This window comes from Pseudophryne corroboree, chromosome 6 (assembly GCF_028390025.1).
Source record: "Pseudophryne corroboree isolate aPseCor3 chromosome 6, aPseCor3.hap2, whole genome shotgun sequence".
NCBI classification, from domain to species: domain Eukaryota; kingdom Metazoa; phylum Chordata; class Amphibia; order Anura; family Myobatrachidae; genus Pseudophryne; species Pseudophryne corroboree.
The window spans coordinates 226,122,364-226,141,432 of NC_086449.1; the positions used below are offsets into that span (position 1 = coordinate 226,122,364).

The window sequence follows — 19,069 nt, forward strand, 5'->3', positions numbered from 1 at the left end:
TTCTGATTGGTGACATGTAAGATCTGTGGGAATATTACCAAATCTGGCACATATATGGTTATTTTGGGCCATTTTTGGAGTCAGTCTTAAATGCAATTTGATCCATTTTTCAGGCTCAAATTGCAATTTTTCACACTGCGCTGGTGCGTCTTTTCATAATTCACGCCTGTATTTTTTTACTCAAATCCGATTGGCGTCTTTCTACTACTAAGACCCTTATTCAGGTTTGTTAGCAAACCAAAAGAGCACAAAAATGGGCAAAACCATGTTGCACTGCAGCGGGATGGAGGGGCAGGTGTACTATGTACACAGAGTGTTAGATTTGGGTGAGGTATGTTCAAACTGAAATCTAAATTGCAGTGTAAAATAAAGCAGCCAGTATTTACCCTGCACAGAAATAGTGTAACCCACCCAAATCTAACTCCTCACATGTTACATCTGCCCCACCTGCAGTGCAACATGGTTTTGCCCATTAGTGTGCTTTTTTGATTTGCTAACAAACCTGAATAACCCCTGAGGTGGCTGAGACTGGGCTGGATTAGTGTTTTTTCACCAGTAGTGGATGTGAATGCAACCGCAGTGGCAGACATGGCCAAAGTAACATAAGGGAGTGTAATGTCAAATTATGACATCAGAAGGTGGCAGACGTTGCCTACTGAAGGGGTCGCACTTGTGTAAGGTCAAAGGTCAAACCCTGGTGCTAGTGTAGCATTGATAGTGATGACTGCAAAGCTGCTGTTACAGCTGCGTATGATTGGTTTGAAATTTGTGAAAGACACACCTACTTATTCAAATATATGAAAACAGCAAGAGCAGTGCTTAAGAAGTCACTTTACATAGCAAGGAACCCTCTTTTTTTCACAAATAAATTATGCTTCACACTCCCAGGCTTCCACTTGGGATGGAAGCTTGCACATACATTTTTAAGTGTTTCCAAAAAATATAATAATAATAATAATAGGGGGCGTGGCCTGCTTGCCGAATGAGGCGGCTGTGTGTCTGGTGAGCTCCTACCTGCTAGACCCTGAAAACACCTTAACCTGCCCCTCAGTTTTATCTACACCCCTCATTTATACTCCCTCTACCTCCACCCCGAGTACTGGTAGCCGCAGGAGTGTGCTGCTGAGCCGGGAGATAGCCCCTGCCGTCTCCGCGGGTTGCGGCCCTCCTGCCCTCACAAAGCCGGGACCTCAGGTATCGAGACGCGCTGAGCCGCACGATGGCGGGGAGAAGACGCGCGCCATTGATTGTCTCGGCACAGACCGCCTGCCTGTTCTCCGTTCCCTAGCCTCACCTGCTGCTCGGGGGATCCCCTGTCTGCTTCTCTGGGAGCGTGGACGCGGACATACTGCAGTGTCTCGGCCTGGACTCCCTGCAGTGTCTCAGCCTGGACTCCCTGTACGGCGGCCATCTTTTATCTCCCTCACAAAGGACAGGGAAGTACACATAGCTGTGTTTGTGAGGTGAAGGTGACAGAGGGGATAAGGAGACTTTCTCTGGCTGCAGCTTGTATTCCCTGATTGCACAGCATATAATTAAATAAATAAAAATAAATAAATACAGTACAGCATCATTGGCATCATACAACTTCTCTCCTACATAAGAAATCTGATGCCCCAGTGTATATATGGAACATCCTTTTGCCTACTAAATTAAGATTTCTATGCTGCTGCTATTAGTGTGACTTTAACCAGCAGCTATCATTGACACTTTTCATAAAAGTCGATTACTGGCCGGGGCTCCCACGGATCGCGGCTCGAAGGTAGCTCCCAGACAGGGACCTCGATTTGGCTCCCGGGCGGGTGCGCACTTCCGGAGCCGCGGACTTAGGCCACAGATTTCCCCGCTGCCTGCGAGTGCCTACGCTGCTGCTGGACACTGCAGGGGAACACCTCCTCTTTCAGATAATCAGGTACGACTGTGGAGCCACCTACTCTTGTCCCTCCCCCCGACCCTGCCTGGTCATTGCTCTCCCCGACTCTGGAGTCATGCTGCTGTTAATTGCTTTAAGTGCAGCTCATTCACTGTCAGCTGCCCAGGAGGTTAGCGAAAGGGTCACTGGCCCTCATCTCCCCCTCTGCACTGTATAGGATGCTAGCCTAGCAATACAATTTGTCCTACCAGGACCGTGATAGTTCTCTTTGTATCTTTCCCTTTTCTACTTAACATATATCCAACAAACAACGTCTGTGTCTCTCTTTTTACATTTGTGATACCCCGCCTACCCTCTTCATTCTCCCATAATGGTGCAAAGAAACAAGAGAAACATGCAGGCCCCCAATAATTTTTTTGGGCAAAAATCTAAGGGCCCCCTAACTCCTGCATTGGTCACGGACTCTCCTTCCTCCCCCTGCTCATCGGAGATGGGTATTGACCCACAGATCCAAGCAGTTATGACCAGTTTACTTGAAGGGGTACAATCCGCCTTTAAGCAAGAACTCTCCACAACTATTGCCGAGTTCAAATCTGATCTCACGGCCCTTGGTAATCGTACAGATGCTCTTGAATCGAAGACGGACGACCTTTGCCGCTCTCAACAACGTCTTGATTCGGAACTCTCCAGACTCCATGATGAGCTGGAAGACCTCAAAGAACGTCAAGAAGATCAAGAGAATCGCTCCCGTCGTAACAATTTGCGCATCCGCAATGTGGCGTAATCAGTCATTAGCTCTGCTCTACCATCCTTTCTGAAAGACTTTTTTCAACACGTCTTGTCTGACCTTTCAGATGCCGATTGTCTTTGTGATAGAGCCCACAGAGCACTCCGAGCGAAACCTGCTCCGACACAACCGCCCAGGGATGTCATAGTTCGTCTACATTATTTTCGTTCAAAGGAACGTATACTGACGTCAATACGAGACTCTCCAGTGATCAATTTCCAGGATATGCAGTTGCAAGTTTTTCAGGATCTGGCCCCCTCCACCATTCAAAAGAGACGGGACCTCCAGCCGGTTACTTGGATACTACGCCAACAACAAATACGATATAGATGGGGATTTCCCTTCATGTTACAAGTTACAGCAAACAATTCCACTCACTCCGTCAAAACCTTAATTCAAGGCCAGGATCTGTTGGCTAAACTTGGTCTTCTCCCTGTACCGCCACCTGATGGTGGGATTTCCTCTTCCTCTGGACCACGACGCTCCCAGATCTCACGCCTGAATGGACAAGGATAACCCATCATCGCAATGACACCAACGACCCTCCTTGATTTTGGCTGACTTTTTTGGCTACATTTGGACAGTGCTCAACACTTTAGGGATGTGTCTCCTGACAGGAGACTCTGGCATCTATTAATGTGCATACAATAGGCTCTGATATTGCTCAACTAGCTTTAATGTTTGTTATATGTTACACCTAGCTCTGTTATACTGCGCTGGGCTTATCTCGTTTGCCTTGTTTCCCCTTGTTCCCCCTCCCTCTCCCCCCGACCCCCCCCCCCCTTTTATTTATTTATTTTTTTTCTATTATGACACAGTGCATTTTTGTTTATTGTTTTTTTCATATTCTGGGTTATATTATTGTATCTTCGGCTCCAGCCGACTCAACTATTGCGGTCCAGAGGGACCTGCTTCTCCTGCGTTAATTTGCTGTTCCCACTACCCCCGTGCTCCCTTTATTTGTTACTTCAAAGTATAATGTTTCATATTTGTGTAGCGGTCCTTGATTGGGACCCTATAACTCAGGGTTTTCTCCCGTATGGGTTCTCTATCACTTTCTTTTCTCCTATATCTCTGATTCTTGTTTCTTGCTGTTCCTTTTCTTCTTTCCCTTTCCTTTTTCCCCGGGATGGGCTTCCACTGCTCCTCTTTTGTTCTTTGGTATCACATGGCACTTAAATTGTTTTCTATAAATGTTAATGGGCTTAATTCTCCCAAGAAACGTACAGTGATGTTGTCTGCCTGTCGGAGAGAGAAGGCTGATATAGTTTTCCTTCAAGAGACCCATTTCGCCGGTACTCACTCTCAACTTCACGGTAAGCAATTTACCCAGACCTTTTTGCCTCTGCTGACAGTAAGAAACGGGGGGTAGCTATACTGATCCACCGTAATATCCCATTTGTACACACTACGACCATAGCTGATCCTGACGGCCGATACTTAATAGTGATTGGTATGCTCCGCACTGATAGTCTAACACTTGTGTCTGTATACGCCCCTAATCAAGACCAATCCCGTTTTTTTCGCACACTCTTTTTGCGTCTTCACAGAGTAGCGCAGGGCCACATTATTTTAGGCGGGGACTTTAATACTGTGAGTGATCCTTTCCTAGATAAATCTACTCCTCCTAAAAATAAGAAGGAAGCATCTCCGAATGAAGCCGCCCTCACATTAACATCCTCCCTCACGCAGCTTGATTTACGAGACACCTGGCGTCTTAAACACTCCAACGCTAGTGATTATACCCACTTTTCTGCACCTCATCAGCATTACTCTCGAATAGATATGATACATGTATCTCATTCTCTCTCAACGTTGATTTCTGATTCAGGCATCACTCCCTGTTCATGGACAGACCATGCAGGGGTGTATATCCTGGTAGATTTCTATAGAACCGCTAATAAGTCCCGTAAATGGCTTCTTGATGATACTCTTCTTTCGCACCCCTCCACTCTCTCAGACACTAAATTGAATCTGAAATATTTTTTTTGAGGAAAACGCCTCCCCAGAAGTCTCTCCTAGTCTAGTTTGGGAGGCACATAAAGCCACTATCTGCGGCCACTTTATGTCTAAGGCCTCAGCCATACATAAGAAAGCAGCACAGGAAGTTTCCTCATTGGAATCTCAAATTTCTGCGCTTTTAGCCCAACATAAAATTGCACCATGCGACTCCCTGCTCTCCCAGATAAATAACCTCAGAGGTCAGTTAAATACCCTTTTATCGCGAAGGGCAACAGCTATACTACAGAAGCTCCGTCAAAAATTTTATGATAAAGTGGATAAAATAGATAGTCTCTTAGCCAATAAGTTAAGAAGTAAGCGAGCTATGGGAATGATAGAAAAACTACATTCTCCTACATTGGACGCACTCACTTATGATCCTAAATTGATGGTGGAGGAATTTCGGAACTATTATAGCTCCTTATATAATCTCCCTGCTCCCCCTCTTCCCTCCGATGGTCCTGAGGGAGCATGTTCATACTTGTCGGGTACCCCCTTGCTATGTCTGACAGAGCTGCAGATTTCTCTTCTTAATGCAGATATCTCGCTGGAAGAGACGGTTGCCGCTATCAAATCTATGCGGTCGTCGGCTGCCCCTGGTCCAGATGGCTTTACCGCTCAGTATTACAAAACATTCCATGCGGAATTGGCTCCATACCTTACCTCGCTCTTTAATAGTGTCCTGGAGGGAGCATCATTTGCGCCAGCAACTGTACAAGCCAACATTATTGTGATTCCGAAGCCGGAGAGGGATCCGACGCAATGTTCCAACTATCGCCCGATTTCATTGCTGAACGTAGATCTAGCCAACCGCCTGGCTCCCCTACTTACACAACTGATACACCCGGACCAGGTGGGCTTCATCTCTGGCCGCCAGGCCTCCGATAATACCAGGAGAGCCATAGATTTGATTTACTCTATCCATAAACAGAAGCTATCCTCGTTGTTGCTAGCACTGGATGCCGAGAAAGCTTTTGACAGAATTTCCTGGCCTTTCACTTTCTCAGTACTCCGGATGATGGGCTTTTCTGGCAAATTCCTAGATGGTGTTTCGGCGTTTTACAGGTCCCCTACTGCCACGGTTTCTGTTAATCGCCTCACCTCTTCCGCGTTCGGTATCACTAACGGCACCAGACAGGGATGCCCGCTCTCCCCGTTGCTACTTGCCCCGGTTATGGAACCACTAGCAGCAAGGATCCGAGCTAATATAGATATAGCTGGAGTGTGGGTAGGCCCTTCTGAACATAAAATTGCGTTATACGCTGACGATGTCCTAATATCTCTGGGATCCCCATCTCAGTCGTTACAACCGCTCCTTTCTGAAATAGACCTCTATTCTAAACATTCAGGTTATAAACTCAATACGGGTAAGACTGAAGTATTGAATTTTTATATCTCCGGCCCGATTAAGCTCTCTTTGGAAAATTCCTTTCCATTTCAATGGCACAAACAAAAGATTAAATACCTAGGTATTTTTCTAACGCATAGCCATCATCAACTTTACCAAGCTAATTTCCCTAGGCTTTTAGATCGAATCAAATCAGACTTGTCTTCTTGGTCTAGTCTTTTTATCTCCTGGATAGGTAGGGTAAACTCAGTGAAGATGAACGTGCTCCCTCGGATACTTTACCTATTCCAGACCCTCCCGATATTTATTCCTACATCTGTTTTTAAATTCCTACAATTTCACACGTCACAATTCATATGGGCGAATAAGCGTCCCCGTGTACGACTGAAACTCTTACAGCGCCCCACATATAGTGGCGGCCTAGGCATCCCAGACTTCAGAAGATATTATTTAGCTACTCAGCTTTCACACTGCGTACAATGGTGCAACCCCGATTCTAGAAGGGTCTGGGTATCTATAGAAGCCGCCGAGGTGGGTCTCTCTACTCTCTCTTCTCTTCTCTGGCTTCCGAAATCCTGCCGCCCCAGAATTATAGCATCCCACCCTATAGTTTCCCGCTCATTAACGATTTGGGACTTTGCTAATAGGAAATATGGCTTGGCCCCAGCCCCATCCCCTATTATCCCAATATTACACAACCCTGCATTCCCACCTGGTACAAACAAATCACTGTTTGCTCCTTGGCAGGATAGAGGTGTCTTATATCTGAATGATATCACCAGGGATACTAGTTTTCCTCAATTTTACATATAGAGAAAGAAAAGAAAGACAAAAGAAATCCTTTTTGGGAGCACTCTTATTTGTAATTAATAATGATCAATCAGAACAGTATAATATGAGATGATGTGATAATGAATAATCTAAAACTTAACATTTATTCTGTTCCCTTAAAATATCGACCAGTACGGTCCAATGTAATTAGAATCTCTATCTTAATTTCTAAATAAGAAATAGAAGGGTGAAGTATGAAAATTGTGAGAGTGAGCAGCATGAAACTGCTCCACCAGTGTTATTCAGATGGAAATATAGGTGATCATCTTAGTGATATCCACAGTGCCTGGTATTCCTAAGTGGTCCCCCTTCAAAGTACTAACCAGGTCTATCCTATCAGCTTCCGAGATAGAAGATCGGGCTACTTTCAGGATAGTACGACCTTGATTAGTGAAGATGATATATGAAGGAAGAAAGAACCCACTTCTGCTGTCTGTACTCTGCCTGCTACACGTCACTGAATCAATTGGCCCCAGGCTTTTCCAGATGAGAGAGTTTTGGAAAAGAGAGCCATCACCTGTCTTAGTGTGGAATAAATTAAATGTCACAATAAACTTTTTTCCACTTTAGTTATAGGACAGAAAAAAGAAAGAACTACTTCTACTTTCTGTTGTGACAGCAAAATATACGCTGAGAAGGGCGAGGCCCTTGTCAGCACTGCTGTCAGCCAGATGAGAGAGTGATAGAAAGAGGTACAGCTCAAAATAAGGTATGGGGAGAATCAATACTGGGTAACTTGATTAGAATAATTCATTCAAAAACCATCCCAATTTCATATATAGCTGATCACCTCTGAGTTTACTAGACAGGTGTGCACAGGGACAGCAATAATTAAGTTGATATATCTAAATAGAGAACCAACTAAAATTCACACTTAGGTTTAGTTATATATCATAGGTATTAATCGATCTGCATATAATAGTGATTCCAATTAAATATTCAGACAAAATTAGCAAAATCTGTGGAGATAGACAAGATCATATTCACCTGGAACACATTTAGAAAAGTGGATCATTAATAACAAAGAAACACTGTTCTCTCACATAGGAAAAAAATTAATAATAAAAATGAAACAATGTTGCAGAAAAATCTTCAAGCAAAAGGTCTGCAGAATCAATTCAAAGATTCATTGGTCAGTGAATTAAACCTTCATTAAATAGCACAGTGCTGCAGAAGCTATATCATCAAACATTATTATGCTAATTAATTCAAAGGATCATTTTCTCAGATTCAGGAAGATATTGATATTCCCTCTAGGTATTTTTATCACTTTTTACAACTCAGACACTTTCATTCCTCACTGGGCCGCGTCCTCTCTAGCAGACCCCTGACCACGTTTGAGACTATATGTTTCAGACGTCACTCAACCAAAGGCCTGATGTCCCTCTTATATTCTACTCTCATTGGGGAAACTCCCTCACAGCGTGATCCTCATGAGAGGGCATGGGAGACGGACCTAGGCTCGGCTATAGAGGACGAGGAATGGTCTGAAGCCTGGGGTAATGCGGCGTCTAGTTCCATCTGCGTTAGAATCAAAGAGATTATTTATAAATTATTATATAGATGGTACTATGTACCATCTCGTCTGAGCAAAATGTACCCAGATACGTTGGATAGGTGCTGGAAAGGATGTGGCGCAGAGGGCTCTTTCCTACACATATGGTGGTCATGTCCTAAAATAGTGCATATGTGGAGGGAAGTGATTGATTTTATTTCTAGCTTATTGCAGATCTCTATTCCTTCCAACCCTAAATACATTCTCCTCCCCTTAAACCTGCCAACGCTAACAAAATGTCAAAATAAATTGTTGCATCATATAGTATCCGCAACAACATGTCAACTAGCTGCAGATTGGAAAAACCCTATCCCGCCTTCCATGCAGTCTATAATTGCCCGTATCTGGTACGTTTATCGCATGGACTACATGACTAGCATCATAAACTGCTCCTCTAAATCATTTGATAAAATATGGAGTCCATGGCTGGCCACCCAGCATGCCCCTTCACCTTTTAATTTGTGATGCCCCACACCATATTTGATGGGACCCTCCCGGGGACTCTATCCTATCCTATTTTGTCCATTCCTCTCTTTTTCTCTCTTCTCTGTCTTTCTTTCTTCCCGACCTCCTTCTACTTTTACTCCTTAACGTTAGTCGGTAAGCTGCGCTGCTGACTGCCCCTTTCTCTGTCTTATACTACCCGCTCTCTGGGTCAAAAATGGGTCACTGTTCTTTTTTATGGTTATCTTTATAATTACCAACTATTATACTGCGTTTGCAATGTCATTTGCTGTAACCATTACCTGTTGGTATCTGTTCGCTTTTGTGATCCCATGAATAAAAATTATTCTAAAAAAAATAAAAAATAAAATAATAATAATAATAATAAAATGTCTTTTTACATCTGCTTCTATGCAATATACTAAGTCCAATAGACTTGTGTCTTAATTTTTTTTAGGTACGATCAATATTACATAAAAATATGATTATTAAATATTTAAGAGCACCATAAGTGTTTTTATAATAATAACAACTAAAAATGAAGGCACATAAGGAATTAAAAACCTGCTACCGGCATGAAGTCCACATTCACAAGGTCAACAGTTATACTATTGACACCAGAATGTTGACAGTTATGACACTGACATGGTTAAAAGGTCGACATCATACATTTCAGCTGCAGGATAATGTCCACATGAACAGAATGCCCCCATATGACATGTCAACACTTCGAAAATCTCGGCATAAGCATTAGGTTAGGGATAAAGTCACAGTAAAAACACACTGTCAACATTACAACAAAGTCAACATTGCATTAGTGTAGATACTGTATGCTGAATATCGACACAGATAGTGTTGACATTGAGAAAACTATGACAACATTGTCGACTTAATTAATGTCAACATATTACCAGCACATTACAATGGTAAATCAGCATAACAAACACTGTAGTCTAGATGTAATAGGGTGCGATTAATCGCACCAAATCGCACGTTTGTACAGTATGCAAATTTTAAATGTTATGTCAATGCTGATTGGTTGCCATGGGCGACTTCTCTACTGGCTCAATTCTCCACTTTTATCACTGCTTAGTAAATGTCCCCTAAGGCAGAAGCATGCACAGATCAGTGAGATCTGTGCATGCTTCGATCTGTAAAAGTAAAGAAAGTGTTAAAAATGAACAAAAAACGATGTGCACCCACAAGAGTGACCTCAATTAACCCTGCGGTCTACCGCAGACCGCAGGATTCCCACCATAGAGTATAATGGAGAGTGCGCTCCTCCATTATACACTTTGACCTGCGCATGACTGACAGGCCGGGAACAGCCAGCCAATCAGTAGAGCGATATGACGTGGAGCTCACTGATTGGCTGGTGGCTACTGAAGTGACAAGAGTCACAGGGGGTCCCGGGATTCACGTAAAGGGGATCCATGTGTAAAAATGGATCCCCTTTTGTTCAGGGGTCAAGGTTTTTTGCGCTTTATTTTTATTAACCCATGGATGCCTACAGGGAAAGAAGAGGAGTAGACACAAGGGGTAGGTGAGTATTTTATTTTTAATTACAGCAATTGTGGATGCTACGGGACAAGTGGACATGAATGGCTACATTGGATGTAGGTAAGTATGTGTAAGTGTGTGTATGTATGTGAGTGTGAGTATGCAAGTATTTTTTTTAACACACAATTTTATTCTTTAAAGAATATACATACAGTATTGAGTGACAGAATAACAATGGATAGTGCACTTTACAAAATATATGAGGATATGAGCGATTTAGACAAATGAGCATCTGAAACAAATAAACACTGTCATTAAGCATAGTAAAGTCCATCACTTGAGGAGTAAAACAATAAAGAAAAAATATAAACTTCAGCTTTAATTGTCCTGATGAAGTATATAAGTCCATTTCCATGAAAAAGCGTGCCACAAAACAGAAAACGGGCACGTATACTGAAGAGTGTCAAAAAAATTACTTGAGATGGAGTGCTAGTAGAGTCTATAAAGACTTAATGAAGTGAGTCCATGAGAGAGTGACGTTGAACTGATTTCGGTAAGGTGGTGGTAAGAAATCACTCAATAATTTGCTTCAAACAGTATAGTATTACATAGGTAAAAATATACAATACAGTATGGTGTGGGAGGTAAACATGTACAACCAATGCCAACAGTTCACCATCACATAAATAATAAATACATGAAACAACTGATTAGGAACCAGGCATGAATGGAGGAGGCATTTCAGGAGTCTGTATTACAAGGAGTGTAATAAGAAATGCAAAAAAGCAATAAGAGCAGCTAAAATGGAAAATGAAAAGCAAATCGCTATAGAGAGTAAAACCAATCCTTAAAAGTTTTTTAAATACATAAATGGTAAAAGGTTAAAAAAGGAGAATATAGGTCCATTAAAAGATGAATTAGGAGAATTGATAAATGATGACTAAATAAAAGCGGAAATACTGAACAAATTCTTTTCATCAGTATTCACCAGTGAAGAACTGATGGTGAGAGTAGAGCGTAATAATTGTGACAGTAATGATTCATGGTTAGATACTTGTTTAAGCGAAGAAGTAGTCCGGGCGAGACTAAGCAAAATTAAGATTAATAAATCACCTGGTCCTGATGGACTTCACCCGAGGGTTCTTATGGAGCTTGGTTCACAGCTAGCACGACCCCTATACTTGATACTTGATTTTCAATAGTTCAATTAGATCAGGCATGGTACCAAAGGATTGGCGTATAGCTGAGGTAGTGCCATTTAAAAAGAGATCCAAAAATCTTCCGGGAAACTACAGACCAGTTAGTTTAACATCTATAGTGGGGAAAATATTGGAAGGAATTCTAAGGGACGTCATACAGGAGTATCTAAAGTCCGCTAGGATTATTAGCAAGAACCAGCATGGGTTTGTGAGGGACAGGTCATGTCAGACTAACTTAATTAACTTCTACGAGGAAGTGAGCAATCATCTTGATTAAGGAAAAGCAGTGGATGTGGTCTTCCTAGATTTTGCAAAGGCCTTCGATACAGTTCCTCACAGGAGTCTGATGATCAAATTAAAGGAGATTGGCCTAGGAAAAACTATTTGCACATGGATAAGCAGCTGGTTGGATAGCAGGGTACAGCGAGTAGTGGTCAACGGGAAGTCCTCAACCTGGTCCCCAGTAGTCAGCGGAATACCACAATAGATCCCGAATTTGAAATATGAGATAGATAGGATCACTTTAGACCCCTTTTAAGTAGAACTATGTACATATCAGTTTGATAACACAAGGTGGATATAATGAAACGTTTATTAAGAAATATCTGTGTACCCAAGTGATATAATACAATATAAACAGTCTGTGATTATGATTATTTGTACATGAGAAGGATATAACTAACATATGTCCATCTTTCTCTGTATGTCCAATTGAGGAGAGAGGAGTAGCGGTTTGCGTTCCACACCAGTATACTGAACTTCCGGTATGCGTTCCAAATACCAGATATGACGTATCGTTATTAAGGAAATCCCTCCGATGTTTGTGGTTCTCAGTGGGGATATAGGATATGACGTATGCGCCCGAGATACCGGAAGAGGGAGTTCGTTACCATGACAATGCAGGGACACTGAATGTATTTTAAAACCCGCACTGAATACAAGAAACTATTGGCGGACGTGTGGTATCCATGGCAACCAGGAGACAACAAACCGAAGGGGATTGTGGAGATTGGGAAAGGGGATCAAGCCGTAGAAATACATGGAAATATTGATCCAGGATTGGGGACATTATTGTAGCAGAGAGTAATGGAAATGGAATTACAGCCTGATTTTAGAGATAACTTATTAAATATGAATTAAAGATTTTCACTACTGTCTTTTGAGATTATAGACATTATATTGGATGTATGTATTTAATGTTTGATAATGGATATGTGTAGGAGGTTTTAAAATTAATAATTGTATAGGAATATATGATTTTTTGGATGGAGTAATCCATTGGTTGACACTGTCATGTGATATTGGTAGTGGGTATAAAGGACCGAGAGGATCACTTCCAATATTACACCCTGAGGAAGAATTGATATCCGAAACGCGTTGGTGTTTATACTAGAGGACCCCAGGCTTAATCCCACCACTCATTTGGACATCTACTTGATTGGCTTTAACATCTGTATCAATAGTGGTTTGTACCTAACCCCCCATTCCATCTTTTTTATATAAAAAAGGACTGATGGAGTTTTTTTAATAAGTTGTTGGGAGGCTGTATATACGCACACAGGATTGACAGAAGATTCCAGTGAGGGAGGAATCATTAAAGATACCTTTGGATGCACATAGGGCTTATCATTAAGGTAAGCTTGGTTTTAGTGAGTCGTATATCATAGATTGTGATGTCACAGTGCCTTGAATTGAAGAAAGTGTGAAAGAAACCTTTATGGGAACATAGGGTTATTAATAAAGGTCAGTTGTTGGTGCCACTACGAGTGAATGACTAAATCTGGAGATTGTCTCATAAATATTATTGTACTCTGTTTCCTTTTGAGGGTTCTCAGACATAAGGATTCCAGATTCCAGATCTATATAGCAGCGCTTGGATATCGCCCATCAGTGTATTATTGTATTTAGAAAGAAGTGGTGTTCTTTTGGACGTATGTCAAGCTGCAGCTAGGGCGCAAGTCATTGTTTCATCTTTTGTATTCGGAATACCACAAGGGTCCGTACTCGGACCACTACTGTTCAACATATTTATCAATGACCTAGAAATAGGCCTGGAAAGCACAGTGTCAATCTTTGCAGATGATACTAAACTGTGTAAGGTAATTAGTTCAGAATTGGATCTGGAGTCCTTGCAGAATGATCTATCTAAACTTGAACTCTGGACGTCTAAATGGAAAATGAGGTTCAATACAGACATATGCAAGGTTATGCATTTTGGGACTAAAAACAAACTTGCATCCTACATATTAAATGGGGAACGCCTAGGGAAAACAGAGTTGGAAAAAGATTTGGGGGTATTCATTGATAATAGGCTTAATAACTGTACACAATGTCGAAACGCAGTAAAGAAGGCAAGTAAGGTGCTAGCGTGCATAAAAAGGGGAATTGAGACAAGGGACTCGAATGTAATCATGCCGCTGTATACGGCATTGGTACGTCCGCACCTGGAATTTTGTGTTCAGTTTTGGGCACCATTGTATAAAAAATACATCAGTGAACTCGAAAGTGTTCAAAGGCGAGCTACTAAATTGATTAAAGACCTAGAAGGGCTGGACTATAAGGAAAGACTTACTAGGCTGAATATGTATACACTAGAAAAGAGGCGCCTAAGAGGAGATATTATTAATATCTTCAAATATGTAAAGGGACATAACAAAGAGTTATCAGAGGAATTATTTACTTAAAGAACACAGTTTAGGACACGTGGGCACTCGCGACTGGAGGAGGAAAGTTCCAAACGCAACGGAGGAAAGGGTTCTTCACTGTTAGGGCAATCAGGATGTGGAATTCCCTGCCAGGGAAGGTGGTAATGGCGGACTCTGTAATTGGATTTAAAAAAGGAATGGATAAATTTCTGTATGAAAAAGCTATCCAAGGTTATAATACTTAAAATATCAACGTGGTTAATCCGGGGGTAACATGAGTTACAGTAGCTAACTAGTCATAAAACATTATTTAGCAAGTATGTAGAATCATCACAACTTAAAACAGGTTGAACACAATGGGCAATTTGCCTCTATTCAACCTCAAATACTATGTTACTATATATTACGTAAGAGTTGTCATTCAATATTCTCAAATACCTTCATAATACGATTTTGAGTTTGATCATCTAATGAAATTATAGAAGGGCGTCATTTTGAGTAAAAATTTTCCACATGTGAATTAATATCAGCAAAGGTGGTTCGCCTATCAAAGTGAAGCAATTGGAGGAGTTTATATTTAACTACTTGAAGCGAAGGGGAAGATTTAGATATCCAGTGGACTAAAATTATCTTTTTGGCCACAGTGGTTTCAGGGGGAGATGTACTAAGCCTGAAAAGTGATAAATATCACTGTGATAAAGCACCAGCCAATCGGCTCCTAACTGCCATGTCACAGGCTGTGTTTGAAAAATGACAGTTAGGAGCCGATTGGCTGGTACTTTATCACAGTGATATTTATCACTTTTCAAGCTTAGTACATCTGGCCCATAGTCACTAACAGTGGAAGAAAAAGGGAAAGTTGTCGTCGAGCTGTCCAGTTCGTGAAGTTAGCACAAAGACATGCCAATGGATCTAGGGGTAAATGAACTTTTAGTATCTGGTTGATATAATTTAGCGTTTTATTCCCCCCCTAAAAAAAATTTCCCCAATATTCCCAGAAGCAGTGGAATAATGTAGCATGAGAGTGAAAACATTTAAGACAAGAACTGGAAGTGTTAGGAAGCAGGTGACTTCTTTGTGCAGGCAAAATATAAGCCTGCTGTAATGTTTTTATATGTACTTCTTGTAAATATGAAGAACTCAGGTATTTAAGGGTTTTCTCATAATGTTTAGTGAGGACATGCGTGGAATCAATAGTAGGTATGTCAGAAGACCAAGAGGACAATGCCAACCTTTTGTATTGGAGTCTGGTAAAATAATAGAATATAGATATTTGGTATGAAAGGAAGTCGATTTTGTTTAATGTAGGAGGGACGTTAATGGCTCAGGGGAGAGTGTATATCGAGTTTCAGGGTGTAAGTCTAAGGCGTAATGTCTGGATTATACATGCATAAAGAAATTGTTGTTGGGAAGATGAAACAACTAACTTAATTTTGAAAATGGAAGAATATTGCACCCGGGTCGAAAACTTGGGAAGTAAGTGATAAACCTTTATCTTTCCACTGAAGGAATGAGTAATTATAAAGCAAGGGAGTGAAGGATAGGTTTCCCCAGAATGGTATATATGGTGAAGAATGGGGATTTCTGGATAATTTTTTGATTGTAATCCAAGCTTTAGATGTTCAATTGAACGAGGGATGATGTAGGATAGTTTGGGGTATGTTACGGCATTTAGAATGTATAATGGCACTGGGAGAATAAGGAGCAAATAAAGCTAAAATCTAGAGAGGGCATTGTGTAGGAGTTAGAAAGAAGCCAGCCAGATATATATCTAAAGTGGAAAGCTAAAGTGTACAAGTAAAGGTTAGGTAGAGATAATCCACCTTTAGAGCGGTGAGTCTGAAGTTTTTGAAGGGCAATTCGAGGATGCTTGGTTTGCCATAAAAATTGTGAGGTGAGGCGATCATATCGATGAAGATCGGCGTTAGTAAGGCCCATGGGAAGCATCTGTAAGTAAGTAAAATATTTTTGGGAAAATTATAGATTTCACAACGGCTATGCGACCTAGTAAAGATAGAGGGAGGTTAATTCAAGAATAATAAAGTGAAGATATTTTTGTAAGCATAGCTGTATAATTTAAATTATATAGTGAGGGGATATGTACACCCAAATATTTTATATATTTCTTGGAAGATTGGAGAGAGATAGGAGAGGTGGGTAGTTGGTAAGATGAGTATGAAACGGAAAGTAAGAGTATCTTGGATTTGGAGGTGTTGATCCTGAAGCCTGCCACTTTGCCAAATTGTAATGTGTAGTGTAAATAATGCAGATAAAGAGGATTGGGGTTTAGAGAGAAAAAGCAGCATGTCATCTGCATAAAGAGCCAGTTTCAGGACAACATCGCCCATCGATATACCAGAAATTGCCAGTGATTGTCTAATTTGGATCGCAAGGGGTTCAATGGCTAAGGCAAAAAGAAGGGGGAAAGGGGGCAGCCCTGTCTGGCTCCGCGAAATAAAGTGAAAGGAGTGGACAAATGTCTATTACAGCTGAGTTGAGAGAAAGGAGCAGTATATAGTGTCTGTAAAAGAGAGATGAAGGGTTGTGTTCCATAGTTTGAAAGAGGTGTTGCCAAGTAATAAGATCAAAGGCTTTTTTGGCATCCAAGGCCAATATAATAGTGGAAGAAAAAGGGAAAGTTGTCATCGAGCTGTCCAGTTCATGAAGTTAGCACAAAGACATGCCAATGGATCTAGGGGTAAATGAACTTTTAGTATCTGGTTGATATAATTTAGCGTTTTATTCCAAAAAAAAAAAAAAAAATTCCCACATTCCCAGAAGCAGTGGAAGAATGTAGCATGAGAGTGAAAACATTTAAGACAAGAACTGGAAGTGTTAGGAAGCAGGTGACTTCTTTGTGCAGGCAAAATATAAGCCCGCTGTAATGTTTTTATATGTACTTCTTGTAAATATGAAGAACTCAGGTATTTAAGGGTTTTCTCATAATGTTTAGTGAGGACATGCGTGGAATCAATAGTAGGTATGTCAGAAGACCAAGAGGACATTACGGAATGCCAAGCTTTTGTATTGGAGTCTGGTAAAATAATAGAATATAGATATTTGGTATGAAAGGAAATCGATTTTGTTTAATGTAGGAGGGACGTTAATGGCTCAGGGGAGAGTGTATATCGAGTTTCAGGGTGTAAGTCTAAGGCGTAATGTCTGGATTATACATGCATAAAGAAATTGTTGTTGGGAAGATGAAACAACTAACTTAATTTTGAAAATGGAAGAATATTGCACCCGGGTCGAAAACTTGGGAAGTAAGTGATAAACCTTTATTTTTCCACTGAAGGAATGAGTAATTATAAAGCAAGGGAGTGAAGGATAGGTTTCCCCAGAATGGTATATATGGTGAAGAATGGGGATCTCGGGATAATTTTTTGATTGTAATCCAAGCTTTAGATGTTCAATTGAACGAGGGATGATGTAGGATAGTTTGGGGTATGTTACGGCATTTAGAATGTATAATGGCACTGGGAGATTAAGGAGCAAATAAAGCTAAAATCTAGAGAGGGCATTGTGTAGGAGTTAGAAAGAAGCCAGCCAGATATATATCTAAAGTGGAAAGCTAAAGTGTACAAGTAAAGGTTAGGTAGAGATAATCCACCTTTAGAGCGGTGAGTCTGAAGTTTTTGAAGGGCAATTCGAGGATGCTTGGTTTGCCATAAAAATTGTGAGGTGAGGCGATCATATCGATGAAGATCGGCGTTAGTAAGGCCCATGGGAAGCATCTGTAAGTAAGTAAAATATTTTTGGGAAAATTATAGATTTCACGACGGCTATGCGACCTAGTAAAGATAGAGGGAGGTTAATTCAAGAATAATAAAGTGAAGATATTTTTGTAAGCATAGCTGTATAATTTAAATTATATAGTGAGGGGATATGCACACCCAAATATTTTATATATTTCTTGGAAGATTGGAGAGAGATAGGAGATGTGGGTAGTTAGTAAGATGAGTCTGAAACGGAAAGTAAGAGTATCTCGGATTTGGAGGTGTTGATCCTGAAGCCTGCCACTTTGCCAAATTGTAATGTGTAGTGTAAATAATGCAGATAAAGAGGATTGGGGTTTAGAGAGAAAAAGCAGCATGTCATCTGCATAAAGAGCCAGTTTCAGGACAACATCGCCAATCGATATACCAGAAATTTACAGTGATTGTCTAATTTGGATCGCAAGGGGTTCAATGGCTAAGGCAAAAAGAAGGGGGAAAGGGGGCAGCCCTGTCTGGTTCTGCGGAATAAAGTGAAAGGAGTGGACAAATGTCTATTACAGCTGAGTTGAGAGGAAGGAGCAGTACATAGTGTCTGTAAAAGAGAGATGAATGGTTGTGTTCCATAGTTTGAAAGAGGTGTTGCCAAGTAATAAGATCAGAGGCTTTTTTGGCATCCAAGGCCAATATAATTTTATTGAATTGGGACAGGGAAGAAGCTGAACAGTGTATAGCCGAGAGGATACTACGTACAGTACATTAGTGACAGAATGTCATTCCTAAATAAATCCCGTTTGGTCGGAGTGAATTATGTGGGGAAGAGAAAATTTTAAATGGTCCGCCAAAATCTTAGTGAAAATTTTGTAATCGCTAATTAAAAAGGGAGATAGGTCAGTATGAGCTTGGGATGGCGGAGTATCTGCCAGGTTTAAGAAAACGTTTGATTGTCACGGAATTAAAGTAGAGAGGGAGAGTATGAGAAACCATAATTGAATTGTTTAGTGATAGGCAATGGGTATCAATTTTGTCTATCAACAATTTATAAAATTCGCCAGAATTTGGGCCGGGGGCCTTATTCGGTTTAAATGACGGATTGCATTGCATACTTCCTTAGAAGTCTGCCTTGTGGGTCTATGTCTGTGGAATGTATGTTAATGTGACGTTTGACCAAAA

General features: G+C 41.0%; 1 protein-coding gene across 2 annotated transcripts in view; it reads right to left on the reverse strand.

Annotated features, from left to right (window-relative positions):
- The window catches only part of SV2B (synaptic vesicle glycoprotein 2B), a 348,297-nt gene that overhangs the window by 193,073 nt on the left and 136,155 nt on the right, over window positions 1-19,069 (reverse strand). The window lies entirely within an intron of this gene.